General features: G+C 40.7%; 1 protein-coding gene and 1 non-coding gene across 5 annotated transcripts in view; both read right to left on the bottom strand.

Moving 5' to 3' along the window:
• SPECC1 (sperm antigen with calponin homology and coiled-coil domains 1) overlaps positions 1-27,217 on the bottom strand; it is a 477,242-nt gene that overhangs the window by 426,303 nt on the left and 23,722 nt on the right. The window lies entirely within an intron of this gene.
• LOC126063427 (U6 spliceosomal RNA) lies at positions 7,459-7,565 on the bottom strand. The gene has a single exon (XR_007514367.1). It is a non-coding gene; the product is annotated as a U6 spliceosomal RNA (small nuclear RNA).

Genomic DNA, 27,217 nt, shown 5'->3' with positions numbered 1-27,217 from the left:
TGGATTATTTGCTCAGTGTACAGACTGAGTAAGTATGATGAAACGATAAAAACCCTGACACACCTTTTCTGACTTTAAACAATGTGGTATCCCTTGTTTTGTTCAAATGACTGCCCCTTGATCTATGTACAGGTTCCTCATGAACACAAGTGTTTTGGAATTCTCCTTCTTTGCAATGTTCTCCATAATTATGATCCACACAGTCGAATGCCTTAGCATAATCAATAAACACAGGTAAACATCTTTCTGGTATTCTCTGCTTTCAGCCAGGATCCACCTGACATCAGAATTGATAGCCCTCATTCCATGTTCTCTTGTGAATCCAGTTTGAATTTCTGTAAGTTCCCTGTCAGCGTACTTTTGCAACCGTTTTAGAATTCTCTTCAGCAAAATTTTACTTGCATATGATATTGTTTAATAATGTTCTGATTCCCTTGGATCACCTTTCTTTGGAATGGGCATGAATATAGATCTCTTCCAGTCGGTTGGCCAGGTAGCTGTCTCCAAACTTCTTGGCAAGCGAGCACTTCCAGCACTGCATCTGTTTGTTGAAACATCTCAACTGGCATTGCATCATTTCCTGGAGCCTTGTTTTTCGCCAGTGCTTTCAATGCAGCTTGGACCTCCTCCTTCAGTACCATCAGTTCCAGATTATATGCTACCTCCTGAAATAAGTGAATGTCAACCAATTCTTTTTCATAGAGTGACTCTGTATTCTTTCCATCTTCTTTTGATGCTTCCTGCATTGTTCAACATTTTCCCTATAGAATCCTTCAATATTGCAACTTGAGGCTCGAATATTTTCCTCAGATCTTCCAGCTTGAAAAATGCTAAGCGTGTTCTTCCCTTTTGATTTTCTACCTCCAGATCTTTGCACATCATTATAAAACTTTACTTTGTCTTCTCGAGCTGCCCCTTGAAACCTTCTGTTCAGCTCTTTTACTTCATCATTTCTTCCTTTCGCTATAGCTGCTCGACGTTCAAGAGCAAGTTTCAGAGTCTCTTCGGACATCCATTTTGTTCTTTTCTTTCTTTCCTGCCTTTTTAATGACCTCTTGCTTTCTTCATATATGATGTCCTTGATATCATTCCACAACTTGTCTGGTCTTTAGTCATTAGTGTTCAAAGTATCAAGTCTATTCTTGAGATGGTCTCTAAATTCAGGTGGGATATACTCAAGGTCATACTTTGGCTCTTAGGGACTTGTTCTAATTTTTTTTTTCAGCTTCAACTTGAATTTGCATATGAGCAACTGATGGTCTGTGCCACAGTTGACCCCTGATCTTGTTCTGATTGATGATATCGAGCTTTTCCATCATCTCTTTCCACAGATGTAGTTGATATGATTCCTGTATATTCCACCTGGCGAGGTCCACATGTAATGGTGCCATTTACGTTGTTGAAAAAAGGTATTTGCAACCCTGCAAGGTACTGCCACCTAGCTGGTGCAATAATTGTGCCTTTAGAAGGCCATTCCATCATTCTGTCAGGCCAGGTGCTTCAGGATGATAGGGAACATGGTAAGAACAGTGAATTCCATGAGCTTGGGACCACTGCTGCACTTCATTTGCTGTGAAGTGAGTACCTTGATCTGAGGTGATGCTGTGTGAGATACCATGACGGTGGATAAGGCATTCTGGAAGTCCACAGATAGCAGTTTTGGCAGAAGCACTGCATGCAGGGAAGGCAAATCTGTATCCAGAGTAAGTGTCTATTCCAGTAAGAACAAAATGCTGCCATTTCCATGATGAAAGTTGACAAATGTAATCAACCTGACACCAGGTTGCTGGCTGATCACCTTGAGGAATGATGCCATATTGAAGACTCAGTGTTGGTTTCTGCTGCTGGCAGATTGGGCACTCAGCAGTGGCTGTAGCCAAGTTAGCCTTGCTGCGTCCAAGTCTGTGTTGCTGAGCCCAGGCATAACCTTCATCCCTGCCGTCATGGCTACTTTGTTCGTAAGCCCACTGGCAATGACAAGAGTGGCTAGAGAAAGAGAATGACTGGTTTCCACAGAACACGTCATCCTATCCACTTGATTGTTAAAATCCTCCTCTGCCAAGGTCACCCTTTGGTGAGCATTCACATGAGACAAATATCTTCATGTCTTTGGCCCATTCAGAGAGGTCTATCCCCATACCTCTTCCCCATATCTCTTTGTCTCCAATTTCCAATTATGTTCCTTCCAAGTCCCTGACCATCCAGCCAAATCACTGGCCACAACCCATGAATCAGTATACAGTCGCACATCTGGCCATTTCTCCTACCAAGCAACGTGAACAACTAGGTGCACTGCTTGAAATTCTGCTCATTGAAAGGATTTTCCTTCACCACTGTCCTTCAGGGGAGTCCTAAAAGGGGCTGTAGTGCTGCCCCTGCCCACTTTCAAGTGGTGCCTACACATCACACAGAACCAGCTGTAAACCAAGAACAAGTTTGCTCTTCCTTAGTCAACTGATCATGAGGAACTCTCCATGAGGCCACAGGTGAAGATTGGGAGAGGGCAGGTAATGTGACAGGAGTGGAGAACATGGACATTTGGGTCACTTCCTCACGCAACTTACTTCAGGTCCTCCTTGGGCCCAATATTGTATATACCACTTCCATTTAATGATGGAGTGCTGCTGTGCATGTTTGATTTTATGGCTCTGTGGGTCATAGAACACCCAGTTCATGATGGGAAGCTCAGGCTGCATGATGACTTTGTGGCCCAAGGTTAAGCATCAATCTCTACTAAGGCCCAGTAGAAAGCCAAAAGCTGTTCCTCAAAAGGAGAGTAGTTATTTGCAGAGTATGGCAGGACTTTGCTCCAAAATTCTAAGGGTCTGTGCTTTGATTCACCAACAGGGGCCTGCAAAAGGCTCCAAATAGCATCTCTATCTGCCACTGACACTCTACTGGATCAGCTGGATCATATGGCCCAAGTGGCGGAGCAGCTTCCATGGCAGCCTGAACCTATTACAGAGCCTTCTCTTGTTCTGGGCCTCACTCAAAACTAGCAGCTTTTCAGATCACTAGAGAAACAGGCCAGAATAGCACACCCATAAGGCATTGTGCCTCTTTTTTAGTTGAGGGAAGGGCCAGACTGAAAAACTTATATTTCTCTTTAAAAGGAATATCTTGACATCACCCACAACACTGGATCCTTAGATTTTCACTGAGGTGGAAGGCACCTGAATTTTTGTCAGAGTATCAGAACTGATTTGACGGCAATGGGTTTTTTAGCGTACAAATGCTTTAACAGTAACTCCAGAGTCACTGACACTTCTTCCTTACTTATTATGATAATCAGCATAATGTCATCCATGTAACAGACCAGTGTGACTTCTTGTAGATGGGAAAGGAGACCGAGGTCCCTGCAGACTAAATTATGACACAGGCCCAGACAGTTGATATGCCTCTGAGGTAGGACACTGAAGGTTTACTGCTGGGCTTGCCAGCTGAAGACAAACTGCTTCTGGTGTTCCTTCGAAATTGGAATTGAGAAAAAGGCATTGGCCAGGTTAGCAGCTTCATGCCAGGTACAGGAGATGTATTAATACGCTCAATCAATGAAACCACATCGGGAAAAGCAGCTGTGATTGGAGTCACCACCTGGTTAAGTTTACAATAATCCACTCTCATTGTCCAAGATGCATCTGCTTTTTGCATAGGCCAAAGAGGTGAGTTGAATGAGGATGTGGTGGGTGTCACCTCCCCTGGATTCTTCAAGTCCTTGATGGTGGCAGTAATCTTAGCAATCCCTCCAGGAATGAGGTACTGCTTTTGGTTTACTATTTTTCTAGTTCTAATAGCCTCCACTTGGCTTTTCCTACCACAGTCAGGGACCCAATGTGTGGGTTCTGCCACCTGCTGAGTATATCTATTCTGGAACTGGGGTAATCACTACAGGATGAGTTCAGGGGCCCGCTGGACCCACTGTGAGCTGAACCTGAGCGAAGACTCCATTAGTAACCCGACTTCCATGTACCCCCACTCTGACTGGTAGGCCACGGTGATGTTTTGTGTCTCCTGGAATTAGTGTCAGTTCAGAGCCAGTAATCCCTGAAAAGTCTGATCATTTTCTTTTCCCCAATGAATAGTTACTCTCATAAAAGGCTGTAGATCCCTTTGGGGAAGAATGTTAGAAAGATTAACAGAATAAAACTTTGGCAGTGTAGTGGGGTCCTTCCTCAAGGGGGCCCGGCCTCCACTTCATTCAAGGGGTTGTAAGTCTGTAAACTCACTCATGTCTGGGAATTGATTGAGGGGCCGTAACTCTCTATTCTGGTGATTCACATTAGAATGGCATTCACTGGACTATAATTCTTCTGCTCATACAGGTCAAGTAAATATTGAGTAGATTTCCAATCTATTTCACTCCTAGTGACAGTCCCTAGTGTCCTAGGGACACCAAGACTAAGTGGCCAACACCAGAAGTCTATACGAGTCCAACTATTCTGATCACTGCTTTCACTCTGCTGTCCATTATGGTAACCATGCCCACCTTGTCTTTGTCAGTTGAGTGCCGCCACTTGGCCCCTACCACCATGGGATCCAATCAGCCCCATTGTAGTTAGATGTCTTAATTCAGTTAGGGCAGTTTCCACTGTCAAATCTGACTTACATAAAATAGCAATCATAGTAGTTCTCAAGGATGCTGGGGTTCCTTTCACAAATTTGTTTCTCACAGTTGTGGCAAAAGGTGTGTCCTCTGGGCACTCCATGTGTGGATCTGTGGGTCTAACCTGATAAATCCACTCTAACATGCCAATTCGCTTAAGCCTTTGGATACCTTCTTCTATAGTATACCAAGGCAGGTCTAGTACTCCAGCTTGATTTAGTGTAGGCCACCACGTAACCCATGCTTCAGTAAAACAACAAAATAAACTATTAGATTCTTTCCTGATCTCTCAAGCTGAAACACTGAATGAAGGATCTCTGCTTAGTGGGTCCATATCAATAAACTCAGGCTGATCCAACTTTATATTCCTTGCACCACTATCCCACATCCTTAATAGACACTCCCATGCATATACCCCAGGTTTGTTCGTACATATTAGAAGAGTCAAGCAGTTCCTTTAGAGTGTAGTGTACTTCATTTTGTGTCACACTTTGTGCTTCACCTTTTGGGGCTCACTGGGACTTAAGTTTAGTGATTGCTCTAGAAGCAAAAATGGGTGATGGGGATGTGTTCTGAGAACACTCAACAGTGTTTTGTAAGGCATCTCCCTGATCCCCAGGCAATGATTCAGATACCTCCCCAAGTGATTTGTCAGGCAAAGGCTCTTCAGACACAGTTAGATTAATCTCATCAGGCGAGGCATGGAAAGGCTAATGGTTTTACTCAGGAGGGTGGTTTAGCAAAGATGGAGTAATCTCTTCAGATGGGAGTGAGAGGACTGGCTGGTTATGTTGTCAGGACAGGAGTGATTCAATGGAATTTAGGGGCTCAATGTCCCCAGCTTCCTGATTATTTGCCAAAATGTCCCCATCCCAAGTTTCAGGATCCCATTTCTTCCCAATTAATGCCCTCACTTTAACTTCAGACATCATTCGAGGTTGAAAATTCACTTGTAATTCAGCTTATGGTAAGACTCTAGGTTTGGTTTTTGGCAATATCAGCTATGTTACTACAAGAAATAAGGCTTCCTTTCAGGGTACAAGTGGCAACTTTGCGGTCATTTACACAGTGCTTAAGCTGTGACTCTGAAGCCCTGAGTTCATCTCTTTTTTTCATCAATTTTTCTACTGACAGTAGGACCAATCAACCAGCTTCCTTATACTTCTCATTCTGACAAAATTATAGGAAAGCATCAAGCATGTGATAACCCAGAGACTTGCCTCTCACCAGTACTTCATCTATTGTTGTGATTTTTTTCGGTATTTCTCTTGCCGCCTCTAGCCATGGATTAGCAGGGCCATTTTTACTACTGGAACCCGAGTCATCAATATCTTTAAGACTAAACAGACTTGAGAACTAATTTAGAAAACTCAACCTTACAATCAATTTTGTTTCTCTAGAATCACTCTCGGTTACCAAAAGTCTTAGGCTTTGTCAGCTAGAGAAGGAAAAACACTGAAATACTCTGTGTGTGAATGGAGATGATTATATCACAAAATGGAGGTAACTACATCATTACATAATTGCCAAACCACTGAGAATCGTGGTCCAGCCAAGTTGACACACAACCTTAACCATCACGTGGTTCAAAAGGCTCTTTCTTTTGTAGGTGCAATTGAACAAAGTATCACCATTACCAGACCAGGTTAATGCGGACTTGGTGTCCATCCAAGCAACTGCATTAGTCTCTGGCCCAAGGGGAATGCTCATGGTGTTCCATACTTCAGTCATATAACAAGTGCTGGTCTCTTCCATGCTCCAACAGTTGGAGTCAGTCACTGCACATTGGACCACCTGATCACATTCTGCAAGTTCACCCAGGTACCAAGTAACATTAAACTCAGGCTCAAAACTACTGTCCTCAGAGTCAAACCATATCATTTGATTACAATAGTTTTGGGGAACTTACCCCAAATTTGGCCGTGCTATTCAAGTTTTCAACATAGAGAAATTCCTCTCCAAAGTAGGGGAGCTCCCCACAGGCAGTCCTTACACTTAAAAAGATGTTTCCCAGGATTGGTGGAGTCAACCATATTTGTTTATCAAATGATCTCCTTGGTACACCAGGTCATACAAACAGTTGGTCAGTGTGGGGCACTAAATAGATAAATTGGCTGGAATCATGCATGTGAAGAGGTGGCTCTTCATCTTAGTTCAAATGCTGACAGAGCCAGCAGTTGGTCTGATTAGCAGCTTTAGCAAACAGCTGTTTCATGGGGTTCCATTGATGAGGGGCATGTCCGTCACTGTGAGATAATCTGGAGAAAGAGAAAGAGAACATTAACAATCCCCCCTCCCCTTACCTCCCATAGGTAGAGATGCTCTTTCCCTGTAACTTGAGGGGAGGGTTGCCTGGGGATGGCCATCCAGACTGTCTGTCCTAGTCCTACAGCAACAACGTCTACAGGAAACCAGTGCTCCTGTTGCTTAACTCAGACCTTTCAACCCCGATCATTCAATCTGGGAAGAGAAATGACATCCTAAACCAATTTAATATAGCCTATTATGTCACCCATCTGAATCAAGGGGTCGTGAGCCCCAGATATGACTACAGGAACCCTGGTCGCAACGGGAGGAGCCCTGGTTCCTCAGTGTTCTGTCACTACCTTCCCCAGTCCTGTGGGATCCCTTGAAGTGTTTGTTTCATTGTATTCAGGAAACTTCTTAGCTATTGGATTAGTCCAGTTGTGCTGACTTCCCCTGTATTGTGTGTTGTCCTTCCCTTTACCTAAAATAATTCTTGTCTATGATCTAATTAATGAATACCCCCTCCCTCCCTCCCCAACCTCGTAACCATCAAAGAAATGTTTTCTTCTGTGTGTAAACCTTTTCTCGAGTTCTTATAATAGTGGTCTAAAAATATGGAACACTTCACGAATTTGCATGTCATCCTTGCACAGGGGCCATGCTAATCTTCTCTGTATTGTTCCAATTTTAGCATATGTGCTGCCAAAGCAAGCACCAACATCGTTCTTAATGGAGAGAGGCTGAAACCATTTCCCAAGAGAACAGAAATGAGACAAGGATGCTCCTTGTCAATACTCCTATTTAATATTGTGCTGGAAGTCCTAGCTAGAGCAACAAGGTAAGAAAAAGAAATAAAGGGCGTACAAATTGGGAAGGAAGAAGTAAAACTATATCTGTTCATGGATGATAAGATACCATGCATAGAGAATTCTAAAGATTCCACAAGAAAATGACTAAAACTACTAGAAAGATTCAGCAGAGTAGCAGGATACAAAATAAACATACAAAAATCAGTTGGATTTCTATACACCAACAAAGAGAACTGTGAAAAAGAAATCAGAAAAGCAATACTATTTGTAACAGCCCCTAAAAAAATAAAATACTTAGGAGTAAATCTAACCAGGATACAAAAGACCTATACAAGAAAAACTACAAAACACTACTGCAAGAAGCCTACATAAATGGAAAAACATACCATGCTCATGGATAGGTGGACTAAACATTGTCAAAATATCAGTTCTACCCAGAAACCAAAAAAAGCAAACCCGCTACCACTGAGTAGATTCCAACTCATAGTGACCCTATATCAATCTACAAATACAATGCAATCCCTATCCAAATATCAACAGCATTCTTTAACAAGATGGAAAAACTAATCATTAACTTTGTATGGAAAGGGAAGAAGATATGTAAAGCATTAGTGAAGAAGAACGAAGTAGGAGGCCTCCGACTACCTGAACTCAGCACATACTATACAGCTATGGTAGTCAAAACAGCCTGGTACTGGTACGACCACAGACGCATTGACCAATGGAACAGAATTGAGAATCCAGGTGTAAATTCATCTACCTATGACCATCTGATCTTTGACAAAGGCCTAAAGTCCATTCCAGGTGTCTGTTAGTTTGTCATACTGTGGTGGCTTGTGTGTTCCTCCTGGTGAACAGGTTTCAGGAGAGCTTCCAGACTAAGACAGTGTGGCCTAACAATAATAACAAGAACAAAGCCCGTTAAGTGGGGAAAAGACAGCCTTTTTAAGAAATGGTGTTGGCCAAACTGGATGTCCATCTGTAAAAAAATGAAACACGACCCATAGCTCACACCATTGTTGTTGTTGTTGTTAGGTGCCGTCGAGTTGGCTCCAACTCATAGCAACCCTATGCACAACAGAACAAAACACTGCCCGGTTCTGCGCCATCCTTACAATCCTTGTTATGCTTGAGCTCATTGTTGCAGCCACTGTGTCAATCCACCTCACTGAGGGTCTTCCTCTTTTCTGCTGATCCTGTACTTTGCCAAGCATGATGTCCTTCTCCAGGGACTGATCCCTCCTAACATGTCCAAAGTATGTAAGATTCAGTCTTGCCATCCTTGCTTCTAAGAAGCATTCTGGTTGTACTTCTTCTAAGACAGATTTGTTCATTCTTTTGGCAGTCCACGGTATACTCAATATTCTTCGCCAACACCACAATTCAAAGGCGTCAATTTTTCTTCGGTCTTCATTACTCACTGTTCAGCTTTCACACGCATATGATGCGACTGAACATACCATGGCTTGGGTCAGGTGCACCTTAGTTTTCAAGGTGACATCTTTGCTCTTCAACACTTTAAAGAGGTCCTTTGCAGCAGATTTACCCAGTGCAATGCGTCTTTTGATTTCTTGACTGCTGCTTCCATGGCTGTTGATTGTGGATCCAAGTAAAATGAAATCCCCAACAACTTCAATCATTTCTCCGTTTATCACGATGTTGCTCACTGGTCCAGTTGTGAGGATTTTTGTTTTCTTTATGTTGAGGTGCAATTCATACTGAAGGGTGTGGTCTTTGATCTTCATTAGTAAGTGCCTCACACCATACACAAAACTAATTCAAAATGGATCAAAGACCTAAATTTAAAACCAAAAACTATAAAGATCACGGAAGAAGAAACAGAGTCAATGGTAAAACCAAACCTGTTGTCGTTGAGTTGATTCCACCTCATAGTGACCCTATAGGACAGAGAAGAACTGCCCCACAGGGTTTCCAAGGATTAGAAATACCCATGTTTTATTTAGTAGCCATTGCTCTTAATCACTACACCACCAGGGTTTCCAAAGTCAATGGTAGGGTCCCTAATATATGGCACAAACAGGATAAAAACCATAATTAACAATGTACAAACACCAGAAGATATGATAGATAACTAGGACGGTCTAAAAACTAAGGACTTATGCTCATCAAAGGAAATTTACGGTCCTGGACAAAGAGGGAGAAAAATGTAGCAGAAAATTCAAATTCACACACACACACAAAAAGACCAGACTTGCTGGTCAAAAAGAAACTGGAGAAATCCCAAGAGTGTGGACCCCAGACACCCTTTTAACTCAGTACTGAAGTCATTCCTGAGGTTTATCCTTCAGCTAAAGATTAGACAGGTCTATAGGGCAAACAATAACATATGTGAAGAACATGCATTGTAGTTCAATCATGTATATGAGACTAAATGGTTACACCAGCCCAAAACCAAAGACGAGAAGTCAGGAAGGGACAGGAAAACTGGATGAATAGAAACAGGGAACTCGTGGTGGAGAAGGGGAGAGTGTTGGCACATAGTTTGGTTGACAACCAATGTCAAGAAGCAATTTGTGTATTGTTTAATGAGAAACTAATTTGCTCTGTAAACTTTCACCTAAAGTACAACTAAAAAAAATAAGAAAGACAAAAAAGAGATTTATTTCTCAAGTTGATAAATTAAAAAAGATGTTTTAAGCATAATTTTTAAGGGTATAAATGTAACTAATAGGGGGTTAAAGCAGTTGGCTGCTAACCAAAATGTTGGCAGTTCCAACTCACCAGCCACTCTGGGGGAGAAAGATGTGGTAGTCTGCTTCCATAAAGATTAACAGCCTTGGAAACCTTTTAGGTCTGCTATGACTCAGAATCGACTCAACAGCAGTGTGTTTGGTTTTGGTTGGTTTAATAGGGGAATTAAAACTAGATAAGCATATACTCCAAATTATGACAGGAAGGAAGAGAAAAGTCAGACCATGTGGATAAGATATAAATCAGTTTATAGCTGAAGATAAACGAGTAGGTGTTGTTTTGCTTTACTCTCTCTTCTGACCTTCAACCCAAACAATAAAAACTAATGACACGGAAGAAAAGCATCAACTCAGACGAAGTAAGAAAACTGCCACAGTCTTAAACTACAAACTATGACACACACCTGCCCAATTCTGCCAGATCTGGACTGAGTTGGAGAAATATGCTGAAAGTATACATTTCCCAACTTAGGCATCCTGCAGGATACAGATGTTCCAGGAAGAAAAAGTCACCATTACAAAGGGCACCTCCAGTGCCCATTGATCGTTGCTGTTGTTAGGTGTCATTGATTTGGTTCCAAACTGCAGTACTATGTACTACAGAACGAAACACCATCTGGTCCTAAGTCATCCTCACAATCATTGTTATGCTTGAGCTCATCGTTGCAGTAACTGTGTTAATCCATCTCGTTGAGGGTCTTCCTTTTTTGTTGACCCTCTACTAAGCATGATGTCTTTCTCCAGGGACTGGTCCCTCCTGATAACATGTCCAAAGTATATGAGACAAAGTCTTGCCATACTTACTTCTAATGAGCATTCTGGTTGTACTTCTTCCAAGACAGATTTGTTCATTCTTCCTGCAGTGCATGGTATATTCAATATTATTTGCCAACACTTTTAATTCAAAGGCGTCACTTCTTCTTCCATCTTCCTCATTCATTGTCCAGCTTTTGCATGCATATGAGGCAAGTGAAAACACCATGGCTTGGGTCAGGTACAACTTAGTCCTTAAAGTGACATCTTTGCTTTTTAACACTTTAAAGAGGTCTTCTGCAGCAAATTTGCTCAATGCAAATCATTTGATTTCTTGACTGCTGCTTCCATGGGTGTTGACTGTGGATCCAAGTAAAATGAAATCCTTGACAACTTCAATCTGTTCTCCCTTTTATCATGATGTTGCTTATTGGTCCAGTTGTGAGGATTTATGTTTTCTTTAAAAAAAAAAAAAAAAAAAACCTTGGTGGCGTACGGGTTAAGTGCTACGGCTGCTAACCAAAGGGTCAGCAGTTTGAATCTGCCAGGCGCTCCTTGGAAACCCTATGGGGCAGTTCTACTCTGTCCTATAGGGTCGCTAGGAGTCGGAACCGACTCAATGGCACTGGGTTTGGTTTGGTTTGGTTATGTGAAGCGGTAATCCATACTGAAGTCTGTGGTCTTTGATCTTCAACAGTAAGTGCTTCAAGACTTCACTTTTGGCAAGCAAAGTGGTGTCATCTGCATATAGCAGGTTGTTAATGAGTCTTCCTCCAATCCTGATGCCCTGTTTTTTCTTCACATAGTCAAGCTTCTCGAATTATTTGCTCAGCATACAGATTGAATAAGTATGGTGAAAGGATACAATCCTGACTCACCTATATTGACTTTAAACCACGCAGTATCCCCTAGTTCTGTCTGAACAACTGTCTATGTACAGGTTCCTCATGAGCATCAGGTGTCCTGGAATTCCCATTCTTTGAAATGTTATCCATAATTTGTTATGATCCACACAGTCAAATGCCTTTGCAAAGACAATAAAACACAGGTAAACACCTGTCTCGTATTCTCTGCTTTCAGCCAGGATCCATCTGACATCAGCAATGATATCCCTGGTTCCACATCCTCTTCTGAATCTGTCTTCAATTTCTAGAAGTTCCACGTCTGATGTACTGCTGCAGCCACCTTTAAATGCTGTTTAGCAAGATTTTACTTGTGTGTGATATTAGCGATATTGTTTGATAATTTCTGGATTCCGTTGGATCTACTTTCTTTGGAATGAGTACAAATATGGATCTCTTCTAGCTGGTGGCCAGACAGCTAAATTTCTTGGCATAGACGAGTAAGCACTTCCAGTGCTGCATCTGTTTGTTGAAATATCTCAATTGGTATTCTGTCAATTGCTGCAGCCTTGTTTTTCACCAATGCCTTCAGAGCAGCTTGGACCTCTCCCTTCATTACCATTGGTTCTTGATCATATGCCACCTCCGGAAATGGCTGAACATCAGCCAATTCTTTTTGGTACAGTGACTCTGTTTGTTCTTCCCATCTTCTTTTGATGCTTCCTATTTCGTTTAATATTTTCCCCATAGAATCCTTCAATACTGCAACTCGAGGCTTGAATTTTTTCTTCAGTTCTTTCAGCTTGAGAAATGCAGACCATGTTCTTCCCTTTTGGTTTTCTATCTCTAGGTCTTTGCATATTTCATTATAATACTTTACAACCCCTTGAATGAAGAATAGGCCTGGTCCCTTTGAGGAAAGACCCCACTACACTGCCAAAAATTTATACTGTTAATCTTTCTCCCATTCTTCCCCAAAGCCATCTATAGACTTTTATGAAAGTAACTATTCATTGGGGAAAAGGAAATAATCAGACTTTTGGCTCTGAACTGACACTAATTCCAGGATACCCAAAACATCACTGTGGCCTCCCAGTCAGAGTGGGGTCATATGGAGGTCAGGTCACTAATGGAGTCTTAGTCTTACTCTTAGTGAGTTCAGCTCACGGTGGGTCCAGTGGGGCCCTGAACTCATCCTGTAGTGATAACTCCAGTTTCAGAATGCATAATTAGAATGATAAACTCAGGAACTGACAGAACCCCCACACTGGATCCCTGACAAGTGGAGTAAGGGCTATTAAGTACAAAATGCCAAGTGGAAGCCATTAGAACTGCCCCCACCTAGGAAAACAGTAAACCAAAAGCAATACTGCATTCCTGGAGGGACTGCAGAGATTATTGCCACAATCAAGGACTTGAAGGATGCAGGGATGGTGATTCCCACCACATCCTAATTCAACTCGCCTATTTGGCCAATGCACATAACAAATGGATCTTGGAGAATGACAGTGGATTATCGTAAACAACCAGGTGGTGACTTCAATTGCAGCTGCTCTTCCAGATGTAGTTTCGTTGCTTGAGCAAATTAATACATCTCCTGATACCTGGTATGTAACTATTGATTTGCCTAATGCCTTTTTCTCCATACCTGTTTTGAAGGACCACCAGAAGCAGCTTGTCTTCAGCTGGGAAGGCCAGGAAAACACCTTCAGTGTCCTACCTCAGAGGTATATCAACTCTCCAACCCTATGTCATAATTTAGTCCACATGGACCTCTTCATCCCACCAAGAAAGAAGTGCTGGGAGTGAAGTGCATCATTTGGACCCAGAGTACCTGTGCTGAGAAGCTCCTAGACCAGGGGAAGATTGATAAGGACATTACCCCAGAACTGACAGAGAGAGAAAGCCTTCCCCAGGAGCTGGTGCCCTGAATTCAGACTTCTACCCTCCTAGACTGTGAGAATAAATTTCTGTTTTTTAAAGCCATTCACTTGTGGTATTTCTATTATACCAGCACTAGACAACCAAGAATATGGTGACTGAGAACTTAATAGTTACTGAGTTACCATAAAACAGGTAACTGCTGAAAATTAGGAGCCCTGATGGTCAAGTAATTAAGAGCTTGGCTGCTAACCAAAAGATTGGCAGTTCAAATCCACCAGCCACTCCTTGGAAACCCTGTGGGGCAGTTCTACTCTGTCCTGTAGGGTCACTATGAGTCAGGACCAACTCCATGACTATAGGTTTGGTTTGGTACACATTTGTAGCTATGGGGAAGCCCAAAGTCTTTTTCCTTAAATCATGAGGTAATGGTTTTGTTATTGACTACCACTTTCTAGCTGGAAAAGACAAATTTACAATGCGCAGCGTATCTTCTGGTTACAGAAAGGGCTGCTTTTGTAGTTTGTGTCAGGCTTTTTTTCCCCCAGTTAATTTTTTTAGGTAAGAAAAAAAAAAAAACCTTAAAATCAAAGTAAGAGGTAAATAATCAATTTTTTTCTTTCACATATGTAGCCAAACATTTTTTTTACATGTACAATTCAGTGACAACAATTACATTCATCATATCAGTCAACTGTCACTACTATCTGTTTTCAAATTTTCCATCAACCTTAACAGAAGCTAAATGTCCCCCAAGGAATGACTCTCCCTTTCCCCCCAGTAGCAATTAATAAGCTTTGGTCTCTAAACACTTGCCTATTCTAGATATTTCATGTAAGTGGGGTCATATAATATTTGTCCTTTTGTGTCTGACCTATTTCACTCAGAATTCTTATAGGAAATACAACCAGAATGCTCCTTAGAAGTGAGGATGGGGAGACTTCATCTTGCTTATGTTGAACATGTCATCAGGAAAGACCAATTGCTAGAGAAGGACATTATGCTTGGTAAAGTAGAAAGTCAGCGAAAATGAGGAAAACCCTTCATGAGATGGAGTCACACAACAGCTGCAACAATGGGCTCAAACATATTAAAGACCATGGAGATGGTGCAGGGCGAGGCAATGTTTTGTTTGTTTTGTTATACATAAGGTTGCCATGAGCAGGAGCTGCCTCGAAGCCAACTAATAACAATCACAACATTCTACTGTACAAATGTTGTTTATCCATTCATCTGTTGATGGACATTTAGGTGTTTTCATCTTTTGTCTATTGCTTAGAAAATATACTTCTGGATTACTTATTACAATCATACAGTGAAAAATTCTTTTCTCCTATCTTACCCCCTTGCCACCCAGTTCCCCTTCCTAGAGGCAAAAAAAAAAAAAAAGTTTCTTTCCCTTACGTATTGCTTTCTAAAGAAATATCCACATACATGCAGTTACACAGATATTTTCCCTTTTTTTTACATGAATGTAAACCCATCTGCACCTCAATTTTTCACTTAACAAATCTTGGAGACTATTTCATATCTAAAGAGCTTCCTAATTCTTTTTTTGATTGTTGTGAATTATTTCACCGTATGATTACCATAATTTATATAATCTCCTAAAATAGGCATTTATGATGTTTCTAATACTTTGTTGTGAATATTGCAAAGAATACCTCGAACTACATCCCTTTTCACCTGTTTGTGTATGTCTACAGGATAAATTCCCAGGAGTGAGATTGTGTGTCAAAGGTTATGTGCGTTTGTCATTTTGATAGATGTTGCCAAACTGCCCTCTTCAGAGGCTGCACCAGTTTAAATTTCCCCTGGGAATGTGTGAGAGTACGTATTTCCCCACATCCTCCCCAACGCAGAGTATCACTAAACTTTGTTATAGAAGCCAATCTGAGAAGTCAGAAACAGCATCTCATGTAGTTTTACTTGCATTTCTCTTATTCAAATGAGGATGAACACCACTCACATGCTTATAATAGGAGCCATTTGTATTACTCTTCCTGTAAGCTAGTTATATCCTCTGCCCCCATTTCAGCCACTAGCCATTTTCTGTGCTCGTAGAACTCTTTACATACTAGAGAGATTTGCCCTTAATGTAAGTTCCAAATACTTTCCCAGTTTATCATTTGTCTTTTAACTTTCACAAAACTTTTTTTTTTACATAGACAAATTTTTCTCTCTTATGGCTTCTGGCTGTTTCCTTCTCCTCCTCCTCATTTCTAAATTTTATACTTTTTTTTCTTTCTTGGACAATTTTATTAACTCGCTTTTCCAGAAATCATAAATGTTAGTAGTGACAGTGGACTTGCATGCCTTCCTCAGTCTAGTGGGAGCTATCTAGAGCTTTCTCATTCAGGATGTTGGCTTTCGAGTTCAGATAGGTATATTTATCATGTGAAGGAAATACACAATTGTTCCTATTTAACAACTTTTAGTCAAGAAAGATGTTGAATTTTATCAAATGACCATTAACATCAGGAAACCCTGGTGATGTACTGGTCGAGAGCTATGGCTGCTAACCAAAAGGTCGGCAGTTCAAATCCACCAGGTGCTCCTTGGTAACTCCATGGGGCAGTTCTACTCTGTTTTGTTACATGTATATTTACCACAATTTAAAAAACAAAAAGCATTGGAACTTGTGTTTCTTAAAGGTTTGGTAGATTTTCCTTGTGAAACCTTCTAGGCCGTGTGCTTTTTTGAAGATTAACCCTTTATCCAATTTCTCAACAAAGTTAGCTAATGATTTTTTCTTTTTTCCAAAGAATGATTTATTAGCTCTATTATCTTTCCTTTTTCTAATTCATTAAATTTGTGCTTTTAACTATATAAACTCCTTCCTCTGCATTCCTAAACTTTATTTTGTTAGTTACTTTCTAAGTTCTCAAGTTAGATGCTTCATTTATTTTCATTCTTTTGTTAATAAAAATAAGCATTTAAGGCTTAGATTTTTCTTCTGTGCACTATTTTAGCTACATGAGAGTTATTTTAGGAACTTATTTGTGGTGAAGAAATATCTATCTGATGCTCGACAATTCCTTCAGTTTCACTTAGTTTCTTATTCTTCAACTATTACATAAATTTAATGTACATGGAATTACCCTATCTTTATAAATACGTTTCTACCTATTTGCACAGACACTTAGAGAGCTGTCTGGAATAACATTTACTGACATCTGTTGATGGTTATTTCTGGTTATAGAATTTGAGGTGTTGGTTTCTTTTTTCTTGTTACTTTCCTGAGTTTCTTGAATTTTTTGGAGACTATATATCATTTTTACAGAAACAATAAAGTTTTTTTTAAAAAAGGAAACAAATGAAACAGGAAGAATACATTAAAAAAAGAAATTGAGAGTAAATATCCAACAACAGATGTAACTGAACATTTCCATTATAAAAATAATGTAAATGGAACAAATTCATTAAGGAGAAATGAGCTTCCTGAAATCCTAGGAAGTGAAGGTGGAGACTCGTCGGAACTAATTCTACTTTTGCCTCAGATCATCACAAGTGTCAGGGCAGTGGTGGGTCAGTGGGAGAAGTCTTCCCTTCCATGCAGGAAACCCAGGTTAGACTCTCGGCCAACGCACTTCACACGCAGCCACCACCTGTCTTGTGTGTTGCTGTGATGCTGAAGAGGTTTCAGCAGAGCTTCCAGATTAGGAAAACAGGCCTGGTGGTCTACTTTCAGAGATCAGCCAGTGAAAACCCCATGCCTCACAACAGTCCGATGCACAACTGTTGAATGAGTTGTGAGGATGGCACAGTACCGGGCAGTATTTTATTCCACTGTGCATAGCGGTCACTATGAGTTGGGGTCAGCTCAACAGCAGGTCACAACAACCATGAGTTTTGTTACAAAACCAAGAGGGTCCTGGACATCTATAAAACATAGGATATCTATGTAAATTCTTCCTGAATCGTGACCTAAACCTTGTGACACAACTTAAAATTAAGCCTCTCAGATCTAGCAAGACCCTACTGTGCACAGATAGCCTTTGAAGCAGGTGAGCATTCCCCCTCCAGAAAGGTTTTGGGGAGCAAGGAAAAAACTGAAACATGCTCATCTGGCCTACTGTATGCAGCTACCTCTCCTCCACCTTCTATTAAAAAGAAAGAGTCTTTCCAATGTCACACAGCATCTAAAAACTCAACCCATCTATATACTCTCTTATAGGACACAAAGGGATGCAGAAAGGTTGACTGTAGGAAGACAGGCAATATATACTAGGCAAAAAAAAAAAAAAAGCAAGGATTACAACACATAAGGCAAAATGACAGAAAACATTACAAGGGACAAAGCAGGCCATTACATGACAATCAAGCATGCAATCCGCAACAACACGGCCCTTACTGTGGGCCAGGCATTGTGTACTTCACATGCAAAGGGTCCTTTCATTCATAACAACCCTATGAGGTAAATACATTTATTTCTCCCCATTTTACAGATAAGGGAACTAAGGCATAGAGAACACAAAGAGAATCCAAACACCACCAACAGTGGTCATCAAGTCACCTCCAACTGATGGTGACCCCACGTTTGTGAAGAATTGCGCTCCACAGGGTTTTCAATGGCTGATTTTTTTGAAGTAGATCTCCAGATCTTTCTTCAGAATCTAAACACAGGCAGCCTAATTCTGGATCTGGGCTCCTAATTACTATATTATACCATTATCAACTTTTATATAATGCAGCAGTAGCAGCTGTGGCCATACAGTTTTTTTAATCTTCCCGAATTCCTCACGAAAAAGAGTAATTAAAATAGCAAAAAACCAAACTCACTGCCGTCGAGTCGATTCCAACTCATAGCGACCCCACATGACAGAGTAGAACTGCCCCATAGAGTTTCCAAGGAGCACCTGGCGGTTCTGAACTGCCGATCTCTTGGTTAGCAGCCGTAGCACTTAACCAGTACGCCACCAGGGTTTCCAAAATAGCAAACCTATAGGCAACATCTACAACAAAACACGATGACAAGATATCCCCAAAATATGAGCAGTGGAATAAATTACTAGCAGACACAAAACCCACCTGGCGATCAGCAACTGAGTGTGAAGAAGAAGGAATGCAAAGGAACTTCTGATGACCCTGAGAGCCAGAAAACCCCTAATCACCAACAGTTACTCCTGGGTAGGCCAACAAGCCACTTAGAACCAGAAATCAAAATTGAGAGGGGGCTTGGAAAGTTCTAGTTTCCAGATGAGTGCCAAGGGAACATCTGTGTGATGAAGCAGTCTGAACCCTATGAACTCTGGAATCTAACCAACCAAACCTCCCTTCCAGGACAAACCATCACCCTGAGGAAGACTGTTGGGAGTAGAATCCACATTAAGTGGGACAGGGATGTAAGGGACTAAAAAAAAGAGGAGATTCATACAAAGGTAGAGGAGGAAACAAGGCCTGTGTATCTTACTAAGTCCAAGGTCATGTGCCTGAACACTTTGTGAAAACAACAGAACGGGGAACTCTAAAGGCTCAAAGATAACAAAGTTATCCTGGCCCACTATTCCCATCTGGCTTAAATGAGACCAACAGAAAAGAATTATGGTCAAATTCCACACAAACTAATGTTAAGAAAAAAAGAAAATAATGAGCAAACTAATGTCCCCACAAATAAAGAAGGCATGGCCAAGAGACGGGCCCATGAAAGATGAAAACTGCAATCTAATATTTCTAAACAAATTAAAAGATGTAAAACTACATATTGAAAGTGTTCACTGTGTATCCTGGAAAGTCAACTCAGAATGGCAATACTTAAACATAGCTAGTAAAACTACCAGGCTTTACAGATAAAGAAAAAAATTCTTTGAGCAGTTAGGCAAAAAAACCAAGTCACTTACACAGATGATAGATTAGATAGATAGGAAGGAGGAAAGAAAGATGATAGGTAGATAGGTAAGTAGATAGAGAGATAGATGGGTGGATAGATAGGTGGGTAGGTAGGTAGATGATGGATGGATGGATGGATGGATGGATGGATGGATGGATGGATGGATGGATGGATGGATGGATGGATGGATGGATGGATGCATGCATGGATGCATGGATGCATGGATGCATGGATGCATGGATGGATGCATGGATGGATGCATGGATGGATGCATGGATGGATGCATGGATGGATGCATGGATGGATAGGAGATAAGAGATAGCTACAATCACACTGACTCAGACTCATGGTGTATCATTGTCTCTGACTCATGGTGACCTTATGTACAACAGAATGAAACACTGCGCTGTCCTGTGCCAATCTCACAATCACCGGCATGTTCAAGGTCACTGTTGCAGCTATTGTGCCAATCCATTTCACCGAGAGTCCTCCTATCCCTCACTGTCCCTCTACTTCAACAAAAATTATATCTTCCTCCAGTGATTGATTGCTCCTAATGACATGTCCAAATCAAGTGGGTTGGACAATGCTCTGTTGTGAACCATAGGGTTTTCCTCAGTTAATTTTTAGAAGATCACCAGGCATTTCTTTCTAGTCTTAGTTGGAAGCTCCACTGAAACCTATTTACCGTGGGTGACTATGCTGGTATTTGATATACTGGTGGCCTAGTTTCCAACATCATCATATCATGCGAGCAATACAACAGACAGACAGGTGGTAGAAGTCATTTACAAGGGAAAGAAAGTCAGGTGTCATTAGACTTCGACATCAGACAATATACTAACATATTTAAGCTACTCTAAGAAATGAAATGTGAGCCAAAGATTTTTACAGCCAATCAGGCAGATCTTGTAGTATAAAGGTCACAGATAAACTTTTGAACATGGAAGGACTCGGGGAATACTACTCCTATGAGCCCTTCCTGAGGAACCTACTAGAAAACAAGCATCAGACAAGCAAAGGGAATGGAGAAGAATCGGCATAAACACTGGCATAAGCATTAAATATATATTTACTTATAGAACTACCACCAAAAGATTATTATAGGGGAAATGGTACAGTAAGAAATAACAATTTTGACAATGTCAGTACATCTAGCAAAAAAGTACTAGATGAAAATATAAAGTTATGGAGTGGGAAACACCCTTCTACACATAAAATCCACAGCCATAAAAAAAAAGCTGATAATTTTACTACACAAAAATATAAAATGTTTATATGGCCCAAAACACCATTAAAAAAAAAACATTGCCATTGAGTTGATTCCTACTCATGGCGACCCCACGTGTATCTGAGTAGAACTGCACTCAGTTGTGTTCTCAACAGATTGCCAGGCCTTTCTTCTGCAGCACCACTGGGTGGATTCAAACCGCCAACCTTTCCACTATAACTGAGCGTAAACCGTGCCCCCCAAAAATCTTCCAAAACATCATAAACAAATTTAAAAGACAAGCAACACACTGGATGAAGAAATCTGCAATCTGTATGATAAACGAACTACTAATATCACTAAAATATAGAGTTCTTTGAATCAGCCCACTTGAAAAATGGGACAAAACACATAAGAAATACTAAACCAAAAACCAAACCCACTGCTGTTGAGTTGACCCCAACCCATGGCGACCCCATGTGTTACAAAGCAGAGCTGCTCCATAGGGTTTTCTCGCCTGTAATTTTTATGGAAGCAGTCAGCCAGGACTTTCTTCTGTGGTGCTGCTGGGTGGGTTCAAACTGCTAATCTTTAGCTTAGTAGTCCAGTGCAAACTGTTTGCACCACCTAGGGACCATCATAAGAAAGACAAATAGTAAATAAATATATGTAAAAAGCTGCTCACGCTGATTAATGATTTAAAAATAAAAAATATTATGTCATAGCTCATTATTTTTTTTTTTTTTTAATAACTTTTATTAAGCTTCAAGTGAACGTTTACAAATCCAATCAGTCTGTCACATATAAGTTTACATACATCTCACTTCCTACTCCCACTTACTCTCCCCGTCTTGAGTCAGCCCTTTCAGTCTCTCCTTTCTTGACAATTTTGCCGGCTTCCCTCTCTCTCTATCCTCCCATCCCCCCTCCAGACAAGAGTTGCCAACACAATCTCAAGTGTACACCTGATATAATTAGCTCACTCTTCATCAGCGTCTCTCTCCCACCCGCTGACCAGTCCCTTTCATGTCTGATGAGTTGTCTTCAGGGATGGTTCCTGTCCTGTGTCAACCGAAGGTCTGGAGAGCATGACCGCCGGGATTCCTCCAGTCTCAGTCAGACCATTAAGTTTGGTCTTCTTATGAGAATTTGGGGTCTGCATCCCACTGCTCTCCTGCTCCCTCAGGGGTCCTCTGCTGAGCTCCCTGTCAGGGCAGTCATCGATTGTGGCCGGGCACCAACTAGTTCTTCTGGTCTCAGGATGATGTAGGTCTCTGGTTCATGTGGCCCTTTCTGTCTCTTGGGCTCTTAGTTGTCATGTGGGCTTGGTGTTCTTCATTTTCCTTTGCTCCAGGTGGGTTGAGACCAATTGCTGCATCTTAGATGGCTGCTTGTTAGCATTTAAGACCCCAGACGCCACATTTCAAAGTGGGATGCAGAATGATTTCATAATAGAATTATTTTGCCAATTGACTTAGAAGTCCCCGCAAACCATGTTCCCCAGACCCCCGCGCTTGCTCCGCTGAGCTTTGAAGCATTCATTTTATCCCGGAAACTTCTTTGCTTTTGGTCCAGTCCAATTGAGCTGACCTTCCATGTATTGAGTGTTGTCTTTCCCTTCACCTAAAGCAGTTCTTATCTACTGATTAATCAATAAAAAAACCCTCTCCCACCCTCCCTCCCTCCCCGCCTCGTAACCACAAAAGTATGTGTTCTTCTCAGGTTTACTATTTCTCAAGATCTTATAATAGTGGTCTTATACAGTATTTGTCCTTTTGCCTCTGACTCATTTCGCTCAGCATAATGCCTTCCAGGTTCCTCCATGTTATGAAATGTTTCAGAGATTCGTCACTGTTCTTTATCGATGCGTAGTATTCCATTGTGTGAATATACCACAATTTATTTACCCATTCATCCGTTGATGGACACCTTGGTTGCTTCCAACTTTTTGCTATTGTAAACAGAGCTGCAATAAACATGGGTGTGCATATATCTGTTTGTATGAAGGCTCTTGTATCTCTAGGGTATATTCCGAGGAGTGGGATTTCTGGGTTGTATGGTAGTTCTATTTCTAACTGTTTAAGATAACGCCAGATAGATTTCCAAAGTGGTTGTACCATTTTACATTCCCACCAGCAGTGTATGAGAGTTCCAATCTCTCCGCAGCCTCTCCAACATTTATTATTTTGTGTTTTTTGGATTAATGCCAGCCTTGCTGGTGTGAGATGGAATCTCATCGTAGTTTTAATTTGCATTTCTCTAATGGCTAATGATCGAGAGCATTTTCTCATGTATCTGTTGGCTGCCTGAATATCTTCTTTAGAGAAATGTGTGTTCATATCCTTTGCCCACTTCTTGATTGGGTTGTTTGTCTTTTTGTGGTTGAGTTTTGACAGAATCATGTAGATTTTAGAGATCAGGCGCTGGTCGGAGATGTCATAGCTGAAAATTCTTTCCCAATCTGTAGGTGGTCTTTTTACTCTTTTGGTGAAGTCTTTAGATGAGCATAGGTGTTTGATTTTTAGGAGCTCCCAGTTATCGGGTTTCTCTTCATCATTTTTGGTAATGTTTTGTATTCTGTTTATACCTTGTATTAGGGCTCCTAGGGTTGTCCCAATTTTTTCTTCCATGATCTTTATCGTTTTAGTCTTTATGTTTAGGTCTTTGATCCACTTGGAGTTAGTTTTTGTGCATGGTGTGAGGTATGGGTCCTGTTTCATTTTTTTGCAAATGGATATCCAGTTATGCCAGCACCATTTGTTAAAAAGGCTGTCTTTTCCCCAGTTAATTGACACTGGTCCTTTGTCAAATATCAGCTGCTCATACGTGGATGGATCTATGTCTGGGTTCTCAATTCTGTTCCATTGGTCTATGTGTCTGTTGTTGTACCAATACCAGGCTGTTTTGACTACTGTGGCTGTATAATAGGTTCTGAAGTCAGGTAAGGTGAGGCCTCCCACTTTCTTCTTCTTTTTCAGTAGTGCTTTGCTTATCCGGGGCTTTTTTCCCTTCCATATGAAATTGGTGATTTGTTTCTCTATCCCCTTAAAATATGACATTGGAATTTGGATCGGAAGTGCGTTGAATGTATAGATGGCTTTTGGTAGAATAGACATTTTTACTATGTTAAGTCTTCCTATCCATGCATAGCTCATTATTTTACAATTCAAAAATACACAGTAAAATAATGAGCTATGACATATTTGTCAGATTGGCAAACACTGATAATACCAGTGTTGGTGAAGAATGGAGAAAGATTTTCTCATAATTTACCAAGTACTTTGTGTTAGGAATTGTGTTGGACATTACAAATACAAATACAAATAAATACAGAAACAATGTCCTTGTCCACACAGAACTTACATTTTTGGGGAGTGAATAAGGGAAGAAAGGGAGCTTTTTAAAATGAGTTCACAACTATTTAAATCCAATTCTGACATGTGCTACAAAGGAAAATACAGGGTGCTTTGAGAGAGTAGAAAAAGAGAGACATGGTATTATCTGTGGCCAGGCGTTCTCCATAGCTGTAAACCAATTAACCCTTGGAAGAGTAATTGGCAAAATCTCAAACAGTCACAACTTTTGTCTTAGTAATTACACTCCTCAATCTCAAGTCTACCAAAATACTCACATAACTGGGCAAAAATATACACAAAATGACATTTACTCCAGCATTGTTTATAACAGCAAAAATTGAGAAACAACCTAAATGTCCATAGGATACTGGCTAATTAGTGTACATCTACAGAATTCAGCCATCAAAAAGAATAATACAGAGACCTATGTACTCCTCTACAGAGAAAAAATTAAACAACGCCAGAAGCATTAAAAGATGGAAGGCATACACAGACTCACTATACCAAAAAGAACTGGTTTACATTCAACCATTTCAAGGGGTAGCATAGGATTGGGAACTGATGCTACCTACCGAGGGAAGAGGTCCAGGCTGCACTGAAGGCACTGTGAAAAACAAGGTTCCAGGAACTGACAGAACCTCAACTGAGATGTTTCAGCAAATGGATGCAGCGCTGGAAGTGCTCCCTCGATCTATGCCAAGAAATTTGGAAGGCAGCTACCTGGCCAACTGACTGGAAGAGATCCATATTTATGCCTATTCCAAAGAAAGGTGATCCAACAGAATGCAGAAATTATTGAACAATATCATCAAAATCACACACAAGCAAAATCTTGCTAAACATCATTCAAAAGCAGCTGCAGCAATACATCTACACGGAGCTTCCAGAAATCCAGGTGGGATTCAGAAGAGGACGTGGAACCAGGGATCTCACTGCCGACGTCAGATGGATCCCGGCTGAAAGCCGAGAATACCGAAAAGATGGCTACCGGTGGTTTACTGACTACGCAAAGGCATTTGACTGTGTGGATCATAACAAATTATGGATGACATTTCAAAGAATGGGAATTCCAGGACACTTAATTGTGCTCATGAGGAACCTGTACATAAATCAAGAGGCAGTTGTCTGAACAGAACAAGGTGATACTGCGTGGCTTAAAGTCAATAAAAATGTGAGTCAGGGTTGTATCCTTTCACCACACCTATTCAAGCTGTATGATAAGCGAATAATCCAAGAAGCTGGCCTATATTAAGTAGAACAGGCATTAGGATTGGAAGAAGACTTATTAACAACCTGCAATATTCAGATGACACAACCTTGCTTGCTGAAATGAAGCGGACTTGAAGCACTTACTGATGAAGACCAAGGACCACAGCCTTCAGTATGGATTACTGCTTAACATAAAGAAAACACAAATGCTCGCAACATCGTCATAAAGGGAGAAACGACTGAAATTGTCAAGGATTTCATTTTACTTGGATCCACAAACTACACCCATGGAAGCAGCAGTCAAGAAATCAAACTATGCATTGCATTACGTAAATCTGCTGCAAAAGACCTCTTTAAAGCGTTAAAAAGAAAAGATGTCACCTTGAAGACTAAGGTGCGCCTGAACCAAGCCATCGTGTTTTCAATTGCCTCATACGCATGCAAAAGCTGGACAATGAATAAGGAAGACTGAAGAAGAATTGATGCCTTTGAATTACAGTGTTGGTGAAGAATATTGAATATACCATGGACTGCAAGAAGAATGAACAAATATGTCTTGGGAGAAGTACGGCCAGAATGTTCCTTAGAAGCAAAGATGGTGAGACTACATCTCACATACTCTGGACATGTCATCAGGAGGGATCAGTTCCTGGAGAAGGACATCATTCTTGGTAAAGAAGAGGACAGTGAAAAAGAGATGGATTGACACAGTGGCTGCAACAATGGGCTCAAGCATAACAACAATTATGAGGATGGCGCAGGACCAGGCAGTGTTTGGTTCTGTTGTATGTGGGGTTGCTATGAGTCGGAAACAACTCAACGGCACCTGACAACAACACGTACTAAAATAAAAAGATGTGTGTTGTATGAAAACAAAACCAAGCACCAGTGCAGTGCAAATATAATTAGTGTGAGCAAATTTCTGAAAACAAATATATATCATATATTCTAGTGTATGTACAGAAAATATCTGGAAGAATAAAAACAAAACAACTGAGGGACTATCGGAAATTTTCATTTTCTAAGTCATACATCTATATTATTTGTAATTTTTACACCAAGCAAGAATTAAAAAAAAAAATTAAATTCAGGAAACAAAATATTTCTTTAAACCTATAAAAAAAAACTAGGTCTAAATAATTCCAAACTTTTCTCATATTTAAGTATCTAGGACACACAAACACCGAACACCCTTATCCTGATAATGGTGATGTAAAAATGTTTTCTCCCTAATCAGAAATGAGCGTGGTGGTGAGTAGTTAAGAGCCTGGCTACTAACCAAAAGGCCAGCAGTTCAAATCCACCAGCCACTCCTTAGAAACCCTATACAGTAGTTCTACTCTGTCCTACAGCATCGCTATGAGTCAGAATTGACTTGACAATTTTTTTTTTTTTTGGTTTTCTAATCATAATAAACAAAACGCATGCACACAGACACACGCTCACCCTTTACTTGATAAATACAGTGTTTAATATTTTAGTCTTCTATATTCTATTCCTTTACTCCAAATTAAGGTTTATAAATAAATCCACTTATACCTTCTGTCTAAACCCATTTAAAGTCAATTAAAACAAACTATAAACTACAGTCCCATTATCATCATAGTCTTAAAGCTAGCCTCAGTCTGGAGTTACTCTTTCACTTGTAACTCTTATTAAAATGTCATGCTACAGCTCCTTTAAATAAAAACAAACCCTAGGATATGTTAGGCTTCCTTTGTTGCTACGTGTAATGGCTAAGTTCTGTGCTTATACTACAGTTTCCA

Source organism: Elephas maximus, chromosome 19 (assembly GCF_024166365.1).
Source record: "Elephas maximus indicus isolate mEleMax1 chromosome 19, mEleMax1 primary haplotype, whole genome shotgun sequence".
In the NCBI taxonomy this organism is placed as follows: domain Eukaryota; kingdom Metazoa; phylum Chordata; class Mammalia; order Proboscidea; family Elephantidae; genus Elephas; species Elephas maximus.
This window is presented reverse-complemented; position numbering and strand designations above follow the sequence as displayed.